Below are 6,109 nucleotides of genomic sequence, written 5' to 3'. Positions count from 1 at the left end.
TGCTTATATACACTGTTATGACAAAAATAAAACAAAAACAAAAACAGTATTTTAGCGAAAGCAAATCTCGGGGAGAAATTTGAGAAATCTGATGGTATTTGAGCGAGAGCGAGACCTCGGGGTGAAATCCGAGAAATTTGATGGTCTAAGATTGAATTTGGAGGAAAAATCCCCCGCCCCATACACACGTTCTTTCCCTCCAAGGTCAACCTTGGAGAGAAAGAACGTGTGTATGGGGCGGGGGATTCTTTCCCTCCAAATTCAATCTTAGACCATCAAATTTCTCGGATTTCACCCCGAGGTCTCGCTCTCGCTCAAATACCATCATATTTCTCGTAGTACTATTGACCAATGCCATAAATTAAAAGCCATATGCCGTACATTTTGCCTGAATGATGGTCCCCTTATTTTCTTTCTAATATCTGCATTAAAAGGATGGACACGAATTTCAAATTGTCTGTTGGCAGTAAAGACTGCCATACCCAGAGTAGGCTGAAGAACCACGCTAGATTGGGAGGTTAGCGATATCATTTTAAATTGTATAGGTGATATGTGTATGTATGTATATGTATATGTGATGACTTTTATAATTTTCTGTTATACTTTCTGTTCACGGAAAGGTACTTGATTAAAACTGTTATAGAATTACTTATGTCTTGATAATTCTCTCTCTCCTGTGTGTGTGTTTTAAGTTAGTGGTGCCTATATATAGAAAGATTTGAGAACCACCACCTGTGAGTAGATACTTGCTTGCTTACGGTACTATTCTATGAGGCTGAATGAAAGTTCTTGCTATTTCCTCTGTCCTGTAAGAGGTATTTGACTCTGATCTCTTAAAAACCATTTTCCATTTTGGTAGCAAATCTGCGCCATCTTGTGGTCTGCTGGAATTCTTATATTTACTTTAATGTATTTGGTTGGATCTTGTTTTTGTTTCCATTGTTTGGCATTTACAGATCATATTTATCCCTTGCCACAACTTTACTCTGTGGACACTGTTAAGTTTGGGAAGTAACGAGGCTGGAGACCAGGGTAGTGACAACAGCTCTTTAATATAGGGTGAACCCAGCAACCTGGCTGGGGAAAAACAACCCTTTATATACTGTTTAACCGGCGGCTTCCACCAATCAGCAACGTGCTTGTTTCCCGCCAAAATATTTAAAGATACATAACACTCCTCCCCTCCCAGAAAACACTTTACCACTATTTACATATTATTTACATGTTATTTTTCGACGTAGTCACGCAAATAACCTGGGCGTCTCCTAATTCTTTCAGACCTGCGCGGTTCAGTCCTGGGTGGTGTTTTGAGCTGGTCGGAGGGGCTGTTTTCTCCTCCCAGCTCTTTCTCTAGGCCATCGGGCCCTGGATTACTTGCAGACTCTTTTTCTTGGCCATCCGGCCTTGGATTACTTTTGGAATTTTCCTGCTGTTTCCATCGGAACCTGATGGCGTCGCTGGACCTCCGGGACCTCAGCTAAGTCTTGCGCCTCCCGGGTTATGGTCAGCTGTGGGTTCAAATAAGGAGTGGTCATGATCTGTCTCATTTAGCTCGGGTTGTTCAGCTATTCGTTTCCTTATCTGATCTATGTGGCGCCTCCATACCGGTTGTCTTGTAACTCGACCAAGTATGACTTTGGACGGTTGCTTTTATGATTTGCCCTGCGAGCCAACTTGGGCCGTCCCCATAGTTGCGGGCCCACACTCGATCGCCTATGCCCATTTCTCTCGTTTTTCTAGTTCCCCTTGTAACCCTCTGGTGTGTAATGGGATTCAAACGGTCAAGTGGGCACCGGAGCTTCCGTCCCATCAATAATTCGGCTGGGCTTCTGCCTGTAGCAGTGCTTGGGGTTCTGTGCTGAACGCCAGAAAGAAATCTATCTTTGTTTGCCAGTCACCTGGCTTGAGCCTGGACAATGCCTCCTTAGCGCTCGGACGGAATGCTCTGCAAGGCCATTCGACGCAGGGTGGAAAGGCGCAGAGAGGGCATGTCGGATGCCCTCCTCTGCCAAGTATTCCTCAAACTGGGCTGCCGTGAATTGCGGGCGTTGTCGGACACCAGAGTGTCAGGCAACCCGTGGGTTCGCGAATAGGTGGCGCAGGGCTGCGATTACTGCCTCGGCTGTCGTGGATTTCATGAGTATGATCTCCAACCATTTAGAGAAAGCGTCGACAACCACTAGGAAGGTTTGGCGTGGAAAGGGCCAGCAAAATCAATGTGGATTCTTGACCAGGGCCCTTGGGGTTTTCCCATTCCTGACTGGGGCCGTTGGGGTAGAGGTCTGGACTCTTGGCAAGCCTGGCATTTCCTACCCTCTCAGCAATCTCTGAGTCCATGAGTGGCCACCACACATAGCTTCTTGCTAGCCCTTCATCCTTACGATCCCTGGGTGACCTCGTGGAGGAGGTCCAATACCCTTCCCTCAATTTCTCCGGGATTACCACTCGATCACCCCATAACAGGCACCCCTTGAGCCGAGAGCTCATTACGTTTTTACAAATTCCTTAAACTGCTCGCCCGCAGCGGCCACCCTCTTGTACCCAACCGAGTACAGTCCTTAACATAATGTCCCGGTATGATGCCGAGCCACTTCCTTAGATGTGACTGGGCCAGAGTCAAAGAGTCAATAAGCAGGATGGGCGTCCCGGAGTGGGGTCTTGATCGCCCTGGTAGTGGGCATCTGCTTAACGCGTCCGCATGCCCCACTTCTTTTCCTGGTCGATGCTGCAGCTTGTAAGAATAAGCGGCTAAGAAAATAGTCCATCGAGTCAATCGTGGCGAAAGTGCCACAGGCGTTGGGCGGTCGCCAGCCAGTATTCCTAACAGCGGTCTGTGGTCAGTCACAATTTCAAAGTCTCGCCCAAAAACATATTCGTGAAATTTTTTTACCCCTGACACAATTGCTAGCGCTTCCTTATCTAACTGGCTATAGTTCCTCTCTGGGGAGGACATCGTTCTGGAGTAGAAGGCTATAGGGGCTTCTGTGCCGTTTGGCAGTCTGTGGCTGAGCACAGCCCCCACCCCGTAAGGGGAGGCATCGCAAACCAGCACTAATGGCAATGAGCTATGATACTGGATGAGCAGGCTGTCGCTCGAGAGCAGGTTTTTTACTGCTTCGAAAGCCCTACTTTCCGATTTTCCCCAAGACCACGCAGTATTTTTCCCTAGAAGCTTATGCAGCGGTTCAGCAACGGTCGCTTTGTTTTTTAAAAAACCCGTAAAATTCACTAGCCCAGGAATGCCTGTAGCTCTGTTTTGTTTTTGGGCGCTGGAGCCTTTCTGATTGCCTTGACCTTGCTCTCAGTGGGGTGAATTCCTTTCTTGTCTATTCGGTAGCCCAAGAATTCGACGGATTCTACCCCTATCTGGCATTTGTTCACTTTAACCTTTAGTCCGGCTGACCGGAAAATGCCCAGAACTTTTCTCAAACGCTCCCCCAATTCCTCTACGTTTTCGGCTGATATCAATACATCATCGAAGTAGGGAACTACCCCTGGGAGCCCTTGCAGAAGTCGTTCCATCAAATTTTGGAACAGCCCGGTGCCACACTCACCCCAAATTGTAATCGGGTACACTTGAAGGCCCCCCTGTGAGTTACAATCGTTTGGGCTTCGGCTGTGTTGGCGTCTACGGGCAGTTGTTGGTAGGCTTGAGCCAAGTCTAACTTTGCAAAGACTTGCCCTTGCCCCAAAGAGTGCAGCAAGTGTTGCACCACGGGAACTGGGTAAGCGCTTTTCTGTAAGGCTTTGTTTAGCGTCGCCTTGTAGTCAGCGCAGATTCTAATTGACCCATCTGGTTTTACTGGGGTGACGATTGGCGTCTCCCACTTTGCGTGATCGACTGGCACCAAAATCCCCTGATTTATGAGCTTATCTAGCTCCTTGTCAATTTTAGGTTTAAGGGCAAAGGACTCTCCTTGCCTTTAACCTAATGGGAGCTACCTGGGGTCTAAGTTGAAGGAAATAGGGGTCCCCTTGTACTTGCCCAGGCAGTCCTTGAAGACATCTTGAACTCGTTCATGAGTATGTCTTTCAGGTTACAGTCACTTCTGTAGATGCCAGTCACTCCCATGCCCAGTGCGAAACCAGTCTAGTCCCAACAAACTAGGCAGGGTCCCTTCGACGATCGTGATGGGCAGGGTCTTCTTGTGTGGTCCGTGCTCGACTCGGACGGAGGTGGTCCCTCGAACAGGATGCGATTCCCTTGGTAGTCGTGGACTCGTAGCCGTTGTGTTTGCAGGTGGCGCTTGACTGATGGCAGTGACTTCGCCAAAGTGTCCCAGGACATGATGGTGATCGCTGACCCGTGTCTACTTCGAGTCGGCACCGTACTCCTTCTATTTTGGGTTTGGTGAAGATCTTCTTCTCCACTCGGGTTGAGGCGCGCCTATGACCACAGTCGTTTGGTTGAATCCGCGCCTTTTTGTTTGAGCCAATCGCGGGTCGCCTTGCCGATCCGCGCTCTGATTGGCCGATTTGAATTTTCGGGGAAGGTTGGGGAGCTCGACAGACTTGAGCTAGGTGCCCTTTCTTCTCGCACCGCAGACATGTTGCGTCCTTAAACTTGCAGCGTTGGCGCTGGTGTTGACCTCCGCAACTTCCGTGATTCGTCCCGGTCCTCTTTTCCGCTGCTTTCTCGGTTCGGCAGACCCTTCCTCATCCTCACCGCCGATTCGGTCTGATCTCTTCCTGGTGCACCGGGGTTGCACTTTGTGCTCGCCTTTGGTGTGAGAGGCTTTGCAGTGTCTCCGCCGCTTGGGTGGACATTTCATGCGCTGGCTGGCCCAGGGCGCTTTGCCAGCCCAGATTGCTTTTCGATAGCAGCCGCCTCCGCAAACGCATGTCTCTGACCCCTGATGAGTTGCTCCAGCAGCACCTCGCCCAGGTCTCGTACCCACAGTCTTTGGAGGCTTTCCGCAGGGCGGCCATGTAGTCGCCGATGGATTCGCCTCAGCTGTCGGCGCCTCCAAATTCAAAACGCCGCACGTATTTGGACGGCGTTGGCGCGAAATGGTTTTTTAGCAGGGTTTGCAGAGTTTGCCACGATACCGATTGTATCGGCGTTGGCTCTGCCAGGGCTTCCGCGATGTCGATGACCTCGGGACCGCAGTGGCTCAAGAAGTATGCCCTTTTGCGGTTGTCTGGAACTCCTTGCAGTTCGTTGGCTTCTAGAAAGCTTTCGAAACGGGTCATATACGTTCCCCATTTCTCTCTAGCCGGGTCAAACGGTGCGGGCGGAGTGTAACTGGCCATCTCCGCTTTTCTGCCCTGTGTTTGCTGGGTTCGGTTCTTTCGTGCTTCAGCTCGATTCTGGTGCTCCTTAACCTCGAAATCCCATCCTCGTCGCCAGTGTTAAGTTCGGGAAGTAACGAGGCTGGAGACCAGGGTAGTGACAACAGCTCTTTAATATAGGGTGAACCCAGCAACCTGGCTGGGGAAAAACAACCCTTTATATACTGTTTAACCGGCGGCTTCCACCAATCAGCAACGTGCTTGTTTCCCGCCAAAATATTTAAAGATACATAACAGACACTGTGGTACAACAGCTTTTTTCAGCCCTGAAAACCTGCATGCTAACATTTAACACTAAATGTATTTTTATACAATTTCTTTTCTGTCTGTCTGTCTTTCTTTCTTTCTTTCTTTCTTTCTTTCTTTCTTTCTTTCTTTCTTTCTTTCTTTCTTTCTTTCTTTCTTTCTTTCTTTCTTTCTTTCTTTCCTGCCTACCTTGTCAATTTATCCTTTTCTTATAATATATATTTATATTATATCAGTCACATGATTTGACACTCTAGGTCCAAGGGGTAGTACTTTAACAATTATATATTTTTACTTCTACCTAGCAATTGCCACAGAGCAACACATGGTACAGGAAGCTATCACGTCAGGATTTGGGTGGCTGGGAGGAAATCCGGGTGTTGCATTCCCTAAGATATAGTTTGTGGCAGTGAGAAACACCCAAGACATTACTTCAAAGGTCAAGAGGTGGTCCCAGTTTGTGAACATCTAAAAACCTTCTGGAGAGTTTTATGTCTCCCATTATTCTTGCCTACAGTGCCTAGGACTTTAGCTGCTGGTCTCATTTCCAGTGCAGGTGTTCCTAAGGTGA

The sequence above is a fragment of the Ahaetulla prasina genome, chromosome 5 (assembly GCF_028640845.1).
Source record: "Ahaetulla prasina isolate Xishuangbanna chromosome 5, ASM2864084v1, whole genome shotgun sequence".
In the NCBI taxonomy this organism is placed as follows: domain Eukaryota; kingdom Metazoa; phylum Chordata; class Lepidosauria; order Squamata; family Colubridae; genus Ahaetulla; species Ahaetulla prasina.
Note: the sequence above shows the minus strand (reverse complement) of the source record.